This window comes from Canis lupus, chromosome 37 (assembly GCF_011100685.1).
Source record: "Canis lupus familiaris isolate Mischka breed German Shepherd chromosome 37, alternate assembly UU_Cfam_GSD_1.0, whole genome shotgun sequence".
Taxonomy (NCBI): domain Eukaryota; kingdom Metazoa; phylum Chordata; class Mammalia; order Carnivora; family Canidae; genus Canis; species Canis lupus.
Window position 1 is genome coordinate 1,633,239 of NC_049258.1, and position 13,454 is coordinate 1,646,692.

Genomic DNA, 13,454 nt, shown 5'->3' on the forward strand with positions numbered 1-13,454 from the left:
CTTCTTAAATATTTAGCGTAGAAGTAGTGTTTATTGTCCTGGAGGCTGAAAATGCCATAGTAATATCTTTTATAATACCGAATATGAATTTCAAATAATCCTTTATTAAGCATTTATTTTCAAACCACTCTTTAAATACATTTAAAAAAGGTTTCTTTTGCATGAAACTATGTAAGATATACTAATTCAGTGTTGACTGCATATAAAAATTTTACTTATGTATTTATTTTAAAGAGAGAGACGGAGAGAGTGCAAACAGGAGGAGGAGGGGTCGGGGGAGAGGGAGAGAGAAGATCTCCAGCAGACTCCCAGCTGAGCAAGGAGCCCGACCTGGGGCTTGATCCCACGACCCTGAGCCTGGAGCTGAAATCGAGAATTAGTCGCTCAACAGACTGAGCCACCCAGGCTCAGTGTTTACTGGACCCAGTGTTTACTGCATATAAAGCACTATTCTAAACTAAGAGGTAAATGCTCAAGAAATAAGACAATACTTGTTTTTGGAGACAAGAGAAAGAGCTCACAGATCAAATGCTCACACGTGTGAAAGAAGGTACATGAGGCAAGAGACTGGGTCCTGAAGCTAGCCTGACTGGTTGACACCCTGGCTTTAATGTTCCTACTATGTAATCTCACGCAAGTTAACTTTTCTCTGCCTCAGTTTCATCATCTGTGAAATGGGATCAATAATAATTAAAATAATTATAATTAATATACTATATTATATGTATTACTATTATGATTATTATATGTAATTAATAATTAATTAATGACCTACCTTCTTGGGCTGCTGTGAGGGTAAATGAATTGACATACATGCAGAGCATTGAGAACACTTTTTTAAAAATGACTTTTTTTTTTTTTAAAGATTTTATTTATTTGACAGAGAGAGAGAGAACAAGCAGCGGGGTGGGAGAGGGAGAGAGAGACAGAAACAGACTCTCCGCTGAGCAGGAAGCCCGATGGGCTCGATCCTGAGACCCTGAGACCCTGAGACCCTGAGATCAGGACCTGAGCAGAAAGCAACAGCTGGACGCCCAGCGGCCGAGCCAGCCGGGTGCCCCGAGAACACTTCTGAAGGCAGAGTGAGGTCTCTAAGAGCGCTCTTACTGTCGTGGGCCCGGTGCTTTCCAGGTGCATCACTCCTGTGACCCAGGGATCCGCCGTGGAGCCGGAGAGGCCAAGCGTCCATCAGAGAACAACTAGAAGGGTCGTCGCCCTGGAATAAGTGAGTAGGTACGGAGAGGAAGCGGCCGCAGGATGTTGCTGTGGAGGAGAAGACGGGATCCACCTGGAGAAGATGGTCGGGAACAGGTGAGAACGCAGCGCGGCCTCAGAGGGAAGTCGAGTGGGTCCACACTAAGTGTTTGGGTAGGTAGACGGGGAGAGAAAAGCTGGCAAAAGCAAAGACTCTTCGGTTTTTTAGAACTGGGGTCCTTGACACATTCAAGCTGATGTAAAATAGCTCAGGACAGACAGCATGAGCCTTCTGGTTAAGATTCTAAAGTTGGCTGCGGATCGGGCCAGCGAGAACGTGTGCAAAGATGACTTCGGGCTCGTGATTTCTTCAGCTGCACCAAAATGAAGTAGAAGCAGGTCGGGTGGTCCTTTTGTTGTTTATTTCCCCTAAAGTTGAATTAAAAAAAAAAACAACCCAGCTCTTTTCTTTTTAAAGGGATCAAGTTATAAACAACTAAGATAAAACCACAAACCCTACATATTTAGTGGTTATTCTCTTCCTGGGACACACACAACTGCTTGTATAGCTACATTTTCCCACATGGATGACACGATTTTTAAAAATTTTTAATTTAAATCATTGCATGTTTTCAGGCAGGTAAGGTACACTTCTTATATCCTTTTTACTTCTATAATTTGGTAGTTTATGTTTTTCATCCTAAAATAATAATAGCGGTCTTTCTGCATCTTCACATATTGTACTTGCTTTCAATAGACTGACGGAAAAGTAAAAAAAAAAAAAATGCTTTCGTAGTTGGTGAATTTATTATCCATTCTCAACAGTTACTAGAACTGTAATCTGCTTCTCTTAAATTCAAAAGTTGTTGAATGATTGACTTTGAGAAGAATGGCCAGGAAGGTAAAGGTATTTAAAAACCTCATGGTATGTCTTCAGGAGTTTGGATTTTGAGATTTATAAAAACTAGGTTAACGGTGTTTTTGAAAAAGAAGCAGAACTCTGCTCTAGAAACACTTGGTTTTCTAATAGCTTCTTGGTTCATTTTCTCAGTGCTTATTAGGATGAGTTCAACAGTTTCTAATATTTTCTTTTCTGAATTTGCTGAAAAACAGCAAGAGCGCCTTAGGTGTCCTCACTATACTAAGGTCCTTCTAGAGGAAGAAGTGTTCCCATATAACTAAGTTCTCTATATTTTCTTTGGGGCAGGAGCTCCAAAATCTTCCTAAGAGCAGCTCCCTCAGTTGTCCTGTCAGCACATACTTGTCTCCCAAACCCACTTTTTAAGAAAACTTGGCCTTATTCAAAGATGCAGAGGTGATAGGGTTCCCCCGTTCGTCCAAACCATTTGCTTGCGTTTTGTAGTTGTGAACCTGCCATTTGAATTTGTTATTTTTTTGGAAAGCTGGACCAGAAAGGTCAAAGGCTACCTTATTGCCAAACTGCTTCAAGTAACCTGTCTGGAATCTGAAATCAAGCGGGTAAAGTGGAAAAGTGAGTCTAAATGTGTCATCATCGGGTGGCAGGTCCGTACACTGCCCAGAAGGCGGGGTTCATCCTGCCCAGGTCGGCGAGCTCTGAGTGCCGGTGAGGGAGACCGCGGAGTCACGCTGCCTGGGTTCGAGTCCCATCTCTGCCACCGTCCCAGCGCCAAGTGCTCGGCAACGACTGCTCCAGAGACAATCTCAATATTCTGTGTCTCCTGATTCTGGGCACTGACAAGGTTCAGTTGGGTTTTCTCTCCAGGTCTCTAGTGCACTGTGGTCCGCCAGCGACTGGGCCTGGAGTCATCTTCAAGGCTCACTAAGTCACGTACCTGGCTGTAGGCCGTGGGGGGGGGGGGGGCAGGCTGGCACCACCCGCCGGAGCACCTACCCTGAGCTTCCTCCGCGCGTGGGCTGGGGTCCCAGGGTGAGTGGGTTCCAAGAGAGAGCCAGGTGGAAGCTGTAGCTCCTTTTAGGGCCTAGAGTCACACGTCGTACAGCATCACTTCTGCGGCTTCGCCTCACTGGGAGCAAGTCACTGGGTGCAGCCACGCTCAGGAGGAAGGCAGCTGGACTCCGCTCTTTACCGGGAGGAGTGGCCGAGAGTTTGTGGACGTGTCTTCAAACCACCGTTGCCACTGATTAGCTGGGACCTCTGGTTTCCCCTTTCCTTGTCTGCAGAATAAGAACGAAGAAAGATCCCCCCTCGGGTGTCTGTGAAGACTAGACAAGAACGGCGCAGCACCTGGTACCCAACGTGCCTTAGCTCACACCTATCATGACTTTTGTCCATCTGAACGGGTGTGGGTGGGTCGCCAATGATGATACAGTTCCAAGCACGGGGGGTCTGGGCAATTGCCACCTTTCTGAGCCCCACTGGTGACATTTGACAAATCCCAGTGCCTGTGGTTCTCAGGCCTCTGGGAACAGAGTTCCTATATATGGTATGAATTCTTTGGTTCACCTCATTTTAGTGACAGTTTCCAGATATAGGTCAGTCCATTTAAACCTGGCCCCATTTATGGCAATTTATTCCATTATAGGATAAAGTAGTTAGGAACATGAGTAATAATTACTGTGCCTGCACTGCTTTTAACACCTTAGCCGAGTAATCCTCACGTCACCCGGTGAGTAAGGCTGGAGGAGCACCCGTCCCTCCTCCCGGATGAGGAAACCGGGGCTCGGGGTCAAGTGGCCTGTTCTAAATCCCACCGAGAGGCAAGAGGTGAGCTGGGGTGAGGAGCCAGGGGTCCCGACCCTCCCGCCTCTGCCACGAGCCCGGACAAGGACAACCTCCGGACGCACAGCCCATCACGGGTCCTTCCCCACCGGCCACTGATGCGCTGTTCTCAGATGCACGGGGGGGATTTGAAATCTCTTTCAAATCTTTTCTGTTTTCTGCAGCAGAGAATTGGCCGGTGTCTACTCGGCAGGATGTGAGATGTTGAAAGTCTCGTAGGGAAAAGTATACTTGGCTGCTCCGCTCCGTCTTTTCTCTTTCCGATGAAACCACGTTGTTGGGTAGCCCGAGATTTTGACCTAGGCCCGCGGGCTCGGCAGCTGTTGCCGCCCCCTGCTCTCCCCCCACCCCTAGCCCCTGCTCCCCCCCTCCCGTGTCACCCCCCTGCCCCCCCTCATGCCCCCGCCCCCTTGCTCCCCCCAGCCTCCCCTGCTCCCCCACCCCATCACCCCTGCTCCCCCCATGCTCCCCCCACCCCTACCCCCCTGCTCTCCCCATCACCCCCTTCCCCCCTCATGCCCCCGCCCCCTTTGCTCCCCCCCAGCCTCCCCTGCTCCCCTGCCCCATCACCTCTGCTCAACACCCCCGCCCCCCTGCTCCCTCCCCACCCGTCACCCCCTGCCCCTCGCCCCCCCCCGTCACGCCCCGCCCCCATTCCGCCGCCCCCCCTGCTCCCTCTACCTTGTTACCCCCTGCTTCCCCCTACACCCCCGCCCCCTGCTCCCCCCCATCACCTCCTGCTCCCTCCTGCTCCCCTGCCCACCCCCCTGCCCCCTCTGCTCCTTCCCCGCCCCCTGCTCCTCCCTACCCCCCTGTTCCCCTCGCCCCCTACCTCCCTGCTCCCCCCTTAGACCCCCTCCCTCCGCTGCTGCCTCCTGCCGCCCCTGCTCCCTCCTCGCCCGTCACCCCCTGCCCACCCCCCGCTCCCCCCTGCCCCTCTGCTCCCCCTGCTCCCCTGCTCCCCCTACCCCCTGCTCTCCTGCTCCTCCCACACACCCCCACTCCCCTTGCCTTCCGTCCCCCTTGCTCCCCCGCTCCTTGCCCTCCCTGCTCCCCCCCCCCCGCCACCCCTGCTCCCCCCTGCCCCTCTGCTCCCCCACCCCCTGCTCCCCCTACCCCCCTGCTCCCCCTGCCCCCGTCTCCCATGCCCCCATGCCCCCCTGCTCCTCCGCCCCTACCCTCCCTGCTCCCCCCGCCCCGCCCCCCCAGCACCCCCCAGCACCCCCAGCACCTGGAGCCGCAGCCGGGGGCCGGGCGGCAGGTGGGAGGCAGGCCGCGCCCCCCCACCCCGACGTGCGCGCCCCTGGGTCCCGGGCGGGGCTCCCGGCGCTCGGTCGCGGGGGGGCGCTGTGCGGCCGGCGGGGCGCGGGCGGGGGCGGGGGCGGCGGCGCGGGGCTGCGGGCGCGGCGGGGCGAATCCCAGGCGGCGAGGTCGGCGCCCCCGCCCCTCGGCCCACCCCTCGCCCCGGACAGGGGAGGGGCCGCCGCCGCCGCCGCCCCGCTCGCCGCGCCCCGGGCTCCGCGCACTCGGGCACTCGGGACCCGCAGGACGGCGGGCGGCCGGGTCGGAGCGGCGGCCGCGGAGCCGGGGAGCGGGGAGCCCGCAGGCCGGGCCCGGAGCGCGACCACCGCCCCAGGTAGCGCGAGCGCCTTCCCCGCGGCGGCCCGGGCGGGGGCGGGGGGTTGTGCGCGGGGCGGGGGGCGCGGGCGCGGGGTCCCAGGCGCTCTCCTCCTCCGGCCCCGGTGTCGCGGTCCCCAGCTCGCGCGGACCTCGGCCCCCTGCCCCGGGGCGGGCGCGGGGAGAACAATGGGGCGTCCGGGCAGCGGGCTTCAGGCGCGGCGTGCCCCGGCGGCGACCGCGCGGGGCCCCTTTGTTCCGCCGCGGCGGGGGGGCTGCCCCGGGGCTCGCTGCCGCCCGGGACGGGCCGCCCCTGGGTGCGCGGGGCGGGGGGGGGGGGGGCCCGGGGCGGGCGGCGGGGGAGCAGCGAGGGGAGCACGGGGGAGCGCCAGGGGGGCACCGGGGAGCAGCGGGGAGCACGGGGGAGCTCCAGGGGGGCACTGGGGAGCAGCGGGGAGCACGGGGGAGCTCCAGGGGGGCACCGGGGAGCAGCGGGGAGCACGGGGGAGCATGGGGGAGCTCCAGGGAGGCAGCGGGGAGCACGGGGGAGCTCCAGGGGGGCACTGGGAGCTCTAGGGGGACACTGGGGAGCACTGGGGAGCTTCAGGGGGCGCACCGGGGAGCACTGGGGGGCGCACCGGGGGGGGGGAGGCGGGGGAGCAGCGAGGAGCACCGGGGAGCTCCAGGGGGCCACCGGGGAACACTGGGGGGCGCACCGGGGGTCGGCGGAGGTGCACCGGGAGCAGCGAGGAGCACCGGGGAGCTCTGGGGGGCACCGGGGAGTACTGGGGAGCTCCAGGGGGCGCACCGGGGAGCACTGGGGGGCGCACCGGGGGGCGGCGGGGGAGCAGCGGGGAGCAGCGGGGAGCTCCAGGGGGCGCACTGGGAGCCCCGAGTAGCACCGAAGGGCGGCCGGGGGCGCCGGGGGCGGGGGAGGGCGTCCCGCACGCGGCGCCTGGGCCGGGTCCGGGGCTCCGCGGCTGGTCGGCGGCGCTTTGTTCCGCGGCGGCCGAGCGCGTCCCCGCCCCCCCCGCGGCTCCCGGCGCCCCTTCGCCCCAGCCCGCCCGAGCTGCGCGGAGCCGAGGGCGTCGCGGGTCGGGGCGAGGGTGGCCGCGTCCGGGTCCGGGGCAGCCGCGCACGGATCGGTTCGGCGCAGAGGGGGCGGCGCCGTGACGCAGCGCAGCAGAGCCCGGGAAGGTTTGGGGGCGCCGCCACGGTGCACCCGGTGCACCCCCTCCCTACCCGGGGCCCGCGATGCGCGCCCCCGACCCCCGGGCTGTGAGCGGAGCACCACCCCCACCCCAGGGTGGGCCGCCGGGGGCACGGAGGGAGCCGCCTCCGGATGCTCAGAGGGGTCCCGGCCTCCCTGTACACGCAGCGCCGTGCACACCTGTTGGGGGGCCCTGCTCCAGGTGGGCATGAGGGGCACACCTGTTGGGGAGCATCAAGGAGGCCGGGGAGGGGGTGCAGGTGGACCTGGAGAGGGAGCCGGGGCATTGGATGATGGGTGTCCTCCAGTGGGGTGCTCCCGGCTGACTGTTGGCAGGCCCCAGACACTTCCAGGCACTCCGGGTCCCTGCCTGTGGGACCCTGGTGGCCGAAGGATCCCCCAGCGGCGGAGGTTAGGACCCCGCGGTGGTAGCCCGGGAGACCGGGCTGCAGGTGGGCCGGCAGGTGCCCCAAGGACCCACGGGGTGTGACCCCCCCACACCCCGCCTTCACGGGGACAACCAAGTTCGAAAGCCTCTTAAGCTGAGAAGGGGAGTGGGAAGCTCACCCCCGGGAGGGAAGGAACACTTGCTGCCCACGGAGCATCCCACGGCATGGGAAAGGGTTGTAGGGGCGGGATGCGGGCCTCCTCAGGCCAGGCTGGGGGGCTGGGGGCTTGTCCTCCGGAGCCGGTGGCCGGGAAGCCGAGGTGGCCGCAGCCAAGCAGCAGGCGGTGTGCCGTCACAACCCACACCGCCCGGCGGCGCACCCGGGGGACAGGGAGCCTCTGTCCCCCTTGTTGCGTTGCCACTTTGGAGCTGTGGGCTGCTTTGTGGGGTACGGCACAGCGGGGCCCCCCAAGTACTCGTGGAACCTACAAGAACAGCAGCAGGCCTGAGACGGTGGTCACTGCCGCGGGAGCCACGGGGCACGGGCTCCCCCGTGGGTTGTCTGGCCAGAGGCTCTCCCCAGGGGTGTCCCGCCGTGTGGGGGGCTACTGGCTGCACCCCCTTCCTGGGTTGCAGTGAATCACCACTCTGTCAGGCCTGGTGTTCAGACTCCCCCTCCCAGGTCGCTGCACAGTTAGGTAAAGCGAGGAGGAGCCTCGGACCTCAGCGGGGAAGGAGTGGGGTGCAGGGCAGGAGCAGCGTGTCCTCTGTGTCCTCCCTATCCTGAGTGTGAGGTCCTGTGAGGTCCGGGTTTTTAGCATTCGGCCCCCTTTTGGGTGACATTCGCCCCTCTTCCCCCCGCCTTGTATTTTTAACAGCTTGGTGTTTGGGTTTTCGTTACGTACGTAGCCCACCGGTAGTCGTGTTCACGGTGTGGAACGGGTGTTGCGTGCATCACACCCTGCTGAGGACCCCACAGCCCGCTGCAGCCCCGGAGCTCACCGGCCTGCCCCTTAGGGCCCTACTCCTATAGGGAACCGGTAAGTGCCGGAGGTCAAATTTGAACTCCCATGTCTGGTTCGAAGTCCATATGCCTGTAAATAAACACCATTTGGGATGGTATCTTTTAGAAACAGGAATAACAACAGCTTATCTCTTTGACTCTCCTTTTGCGGACTTCTTATCACTTTCCCGTACGATATAATTGATCTTTTCAGAAACCTCTGTGGGGCACCTGGGCGGCTCCCTCCCTTTGGCTCAGGTCGGATCCCAGGGTCCTGGGAAGGGACCCTGAGTCCGCTGGGCTCCTCGCTCAGCGGGGAGCCTGCTGCTCCCTCGGGCAGAAGCCCGCCTTTCCCCTGCTTGTGGTCTCTGTCTGTCAGATAAATATAAAGTCCTTAAAAAAAAAGAAAAAAACCCAAAAAACCAAACCTCTGTGAGATGGGTTTGGAAGGCCCAATCAGGGACATCACAACTCCTAAAACTCTATTTGTTAAAAAGTTTTATGCTGTCTCGTGGTCTGTGCGAATAAGCTTTAAGTGAAGGAAACTTTATTTTTAAAAAGTTGGGCTGCCAACATTTAAAAATAAGTTCTTTTCTGGAAACATTGAAGAGCAGTGGCATGCACTAGATCTTACCTAGCGTTTAAGCATTTTATATTTACTGACATCCGCTTTAGCTCCTTTTATCTTCCAGCCTTTGATAGAACAGTGCACTTCGGAGCCCCAAAGCCGGAGTGTCTTTTTGGAAGAGGAATAAGGAGGGAAGGAATGTGATTATAAAGAGGAAGTGGGCCATCAGAATTGGAAACATACCCAGCAGCAGGCCGTGGATTTTCCCAGCACATGCTTTTGGTCCTGGCAGTCGCCTTTTACAGAAGACATTCTTCTTTAGGGAAGTGTCAAGGGTCTTTCTTTACAGTACCTCTGAGATCATCACATCTCTGTGCCCGTGGGAGCACGTATTCTGTGGGATTTCTGTGTTCATCCTCTCCCCACGGGGGAAAGGGTGAAAGTGGAATGAAGTGGCATCTCCAGTCCTTGGGGTGGCCTGGAGAGGGGTCGTGGGCGGGAGACACCCGGCCTTGACCCAAGAGTGACCCCCAAGTGCAGGAGCAGAATGGATTTTAACACTTGGCGTCATCGATTGTGGATTTCTCAGAACGCTCCTGGGCAAAGGGAAAAGTCAGTATTGGGTTTTTTAAAGTGCCTAGGATAAGACTAGGGAGGCTCAAAGTTCTACCTTTACTGGTTTAATTATTTCAAATAACGACAGGGCGTCACTTGGGGCTTTCGGGGACGGTGGTGTAGGAGCAGTGACTCAAAGAAAAAAAAGAGGAGCAGTGACTCTTGTTTCTTGTCATTTTTTTTATTTTTTTGTTTTGTTTTTGTGTTTTTTGTTTTTGTTTTTTTTTGTTGTTTTTTTTTTTTTTGGTCTCTTGTCATTAAATTGCTCTTCACTGGATATTTGGAGGGACGTGTGGCCTGCTGAGCACTGTCAGGGAGCGCCTTCCCGCCCCCCCACTGAGCAGGATGAGGGCCGCTCCAGAGCATCTGGCCCTTAGAACCTCTCCTGGGTGTCTTTCCCGTGTCCTCGCTGTCCTCGTCCGTTACTGTCTTACTAAGCACATGTCGAGGGGAGGCCGTGCATTAAAAAGCAATAAAGGAAATCCATTGTGCCTCGGAGGACACAGCAGGGCAGGCCGCCGTGCCCGGAGTGGATGTTGGGGACATGGATGAAATGACTATGACAGCTGTGGTGACCAAGGCCTCGCCAACACCCGCTGCCCGGACAAAGGCTGAAAACAAACAAAAGCAAGAGAGTGGGAGGAGAGGGAGCTCAGAGTCGGCTCCTTCTGCGTGGCTCCTTCTGCGTCCTCGTCCTCGTCCTCGGTGCTTTCATTTCTCCCAGGCTCTGGGGGCGTGGAAGGAAGGGGTCAGGTCCCCAACACCTGCCTCTGATGGTGGGGCCTGTGGAGCCAGTGGGGCCGCTTGGGATGTGGTTCCGAGGGACAAGTTGCCGGAGTCGAGTCAGGTGCTCCGTCCTGGGCGCTTCCTACCTGCCTCCCTCCGTACCTGCCCTGTGCAGGCCCTGCAGGCCCAGGCTGGGTGCTGCGTTCAGCCCGAGTGCCTTGTGGCTAAGGAGTGCCGAGTCCCCAAAGGATGGATCTTTCATATTTTAGATGATCCTGTGATTGTATTGGCGGTGAAGTGTCGGGTGCTCTCTTTGTGTCAGGCCTCAGCCTGGGTCCCCTCTCCTCCCCTCCCCCCTCCACTCCCCCCCTCTCCTCTCCCCCTCCTCTCCTCCCCTCTCCAGTGCCCCCTCCCCCTCCCCTCCCCTCCCCCTCCCCTCTTCCTTCTTCTCCCCTCCCCATCCTCCCCTCCCCCCTCATCTCCTCCCCTCCCTTCCCCTCCCCCTCCCCCCTCCCCCTTCCCCTCCCTCCCCTCCCCTCCTCTCGTAGCCTCCACACCCAGTGTAGAGCCCTGCGTGGGGCTCGAGCCCGTGACCCTGAGATCAGGCCGTGCGTGAGCTGGCCACCAGGATCTGATGCTGTATCGACTGAGTCACCCAGGCGGCCCCTGGGCACTCGCTCCAGCTTTTGTTTCACCCCCTTGCTTGTTTGTCGGTGTGGGACTGAGTCATTGCCCGAGCCTGGGAGACATTAAGCCCAAGGCTGTGTGCTTTCCAGAACAACATGCTGCTCCGAGGTGCCGTGTTTTTTGAAGCTCGGGCTGCTTTTAAGGAGGTTGTTTTAGGGAGCTGGGGGGGAGAGCCCCCATGACAGTCTCTGCCCCGCGGCTTGGTTCCCTTGTCACCCGCGTCAGGCTCCCGTGGGTGTCCTCGGCCAGTCCCGAGCTGGGCGCCTCCTCTCCTGGGCCCGGTGCGTGGCTCCCCTGCATCCTGCCCCATGTGAGGGTGGCTCGGGCGCCAGATCGGGCCTGCTGGTGCCGGGCTGGCCTGGCCTCCCTGTGCTTCCTCCTCTGCGGGGTCCAGGAGCAGGGTGCAGCGCTGCTGTTCACCCAGCTGGGGTTCGGGGTTCAGCGGGGGGTGGGTGGGTGAGTGGCACGGACCAGGTGCCGCGGGGTCCGCGCTCTTCCAAGATGCTCACTTTTATTTTTTTATTTATTTTTTTAAATTTTTATTTATTTATGATAGTCGCACAGAGAGAGAGAGAGAAGCAGAGACATAGGCAGAGGGAGAAGCAGGCTCCATGCACCGGGAGCCCGACGTGGGATTCGATCCCGGGTCTCCAGGATCGCGCCCTGGGCCAAAGGCAGGCGCCAAACCGCTGCGCCACCCAGGGATCCCAAGATGCGCACTTTTAGAAGTTGAAGCCTAAGTCTGAGGAGCGGTGAAAACTTGATCCCTTCCTTCCAGATAAACAGTGCAGAGCTTCTAAGAGCACCAGGCGCCTGGCTCCCCCGACAGGTGGGGGGACAGGTGGGGGCCGACAGGTGGGGGCCCGGAGGAAAGCAGGTGGGCGCCTCGCGGGGACTTCGCCAGATCCTGCGTGGACGCGGGAGGCTCTGAAATTGCACACATGGCTTCATTTTGCCAGGTTAAAATAAAGAGACAATTCACAACTGTACCTTACACGTTTTTAAACTCGTTGAAAAAAAAAAAAAAGAAAATAATTCAATGTCCCTAAAGAGATTTTCGAAAATTGAATTGAAAGGACAATGGGACCGACGGTTAACCCTTGGCTGTTGTCAGGGGTGTGTGCGCCGTCATCTTCCTACGGATTCTCACCGGTTCCATGAAAGCATTCTTCATACACTTCCACCAAAACAAACAACAACAAGAACAAAAACTCTTTTTCAAAAAACTTTTCAACCTTGCTTAGAAGCATCCCTGCCAGCCCTGCTTGCACTTTCCTCTTCTCTCTCCTCCCTGAGTGCGGCTTCCCTTTAAATTCTTTGTTATGAGGCCCTGTAGTGCTGTTTGCAGTTCTTAGCTGATCACTTTTCCCCTTGAAAGTACTTCAAAAGGATCATCACGGTTTTATTCATTTTAGAATTCCAGCCTAAGCACTTTTAGGAAAAGCTTAATTTTTATAAACCCTGGGTGTAGGCCGGTGCGCGTGGCCAGGGGTTTGTGGGCGCTCTGCCTACAGTTGTAATAAGTGGACCAGTTTTGATCTACCCCTGATGTCCTGAGCCTTCTGGGAAAAAGTCCTCATTTGCCTTGAAGTCTTCAGGGTGTTGAGAGGTATTCCCGGAAATACGGGAACTGCCGCGCTGGGTCGCTTTCAGGCATTTGCTTTGTGCCGCAGCAGAATCTAAGTATTCCGTGACGTTGGGGGTGGGGGCCAGAGTTAGACCCCATAGTTTTGTAGGTTTCATCAATCTCTCTTTTTTTTTTTTTTTTTTTTTTGGTTTCATGGATCTCTTAAACATCCACAGTAGCATAATCCCATAAAAGCCTCCCAATCGTATATTTAAGTTCATATATTCAAATTCCTGAGTTGTTCGCTTTTATTCTATATTCTCTACCTTTCACACCTTTAAAGGTAGAACTCGATAGTATTGGTATTGGTATATTGACTTCCAGGTCCCCAATTTTGGGATGGTGGAGTGGTAAAGTTGAGGGAGCCTAATGGTCACTGCTATAACCCCTTCCTTGTATTTGAGACCTGCGCGGGCTCATAACGTTGACCGGGGGCCGATCTGGGAACTTGACCCCACTCTTTTAACTTCTTGCTCAATTTTCCTTCTAGGGGAATATCTTACGGTGTCCCCAAACCCATCGAAATTCAAGCTTAGTGTCCATTACCGAATAGTCGATCCTCCTTTGACTTCACTCTTTGTGCTGATAACATTCCTATCATCATCTGGACTCGGGATTCCAGAAGCATTACCCACTTCTCTATTTTCTGTGACCCATCCGTTCATCCGGTCAGTTGTTCTGTTTGGTTGACTGTTGCCTTTTATTTCTAAATCCTTAAGCCTCTATTCTGGCTCAGGCCTCTAAAAGGCTGGGTTAGTAGGATGTAGCAGTTTCCAAAGTGGATTGTTCCATAAAAAGGTAGCAGGTTGAAAAACACTCCCCTAAAGCGCCGAGACGTGTACTGTCAAAAAAGGGATCCTAGGAGAGGTAGGTGTTGGCTAGACAACATTTATTTTTTATTTTTTATTTTTTTTAGACAACATTTTAAATAAGTTTCTTTGCAGAAGGACTTGTCCTGGCCTTTTATTGGTGACTGCAGACTGTGACTATCCAAGCGAGAGATGCAGTGTGCCCATGTCCCCCTTGTGTGACCATGGGACCATCTTTGGTGGGGCCCATTACACGATCACACCGCTGTCTACATCACCAGCCGGCTT

At 57.1% G+C, this 13,454-nt stretch overlaps 1 protein-coding gene and 1 long non-coding RNA gene across 5 annotated transcripts in view; one reads left to right on the forward strand and one right to left on the reverse strand.

Moving 5' to 3' along the window:
* Nucleotides 1-905: 905 nt before the first annotated feature.
* LOC119867891 lies at nt 906-4,254 on the reverse strand. Its single transcript, XR_005384936.1, has 3 exons — nt 3,970-4,254; nt 3,068-3,351; nt 906-1,288 (listed from the first exon to the last, which is right to left on the reverse strand). It is a non-coding gene; the product is annotated as an uncharacterized LOC119867891 (long non-coding RNA).
* Nucleotides 4,255-5,433: 1,179 nt separating this feature from the next.
* The window catches only part of MYO1B (myosin IB), a 175,602-nt gene continuing 167,581 nt past the window's right edge, over nt 5,434-13,454 (forward strand). For 3 of the 4 annotated variants that reach the window (XM_038585197.1, XM_038585200.1, XM_038585201.1), the window contains exons 1-2: nt 5,435-5,552; nt 8,010-8,171. The gene's annotated coding sequence lies outside the window, so the exon portion shown is untranslated. Of the gene's footprint in view, nt 5,553-8,009; nt 8,172-13,454 lie in introns of all 4 variants that reach the window. The other variant, XM_038585198.1, reaches the window with a different exon arrangement.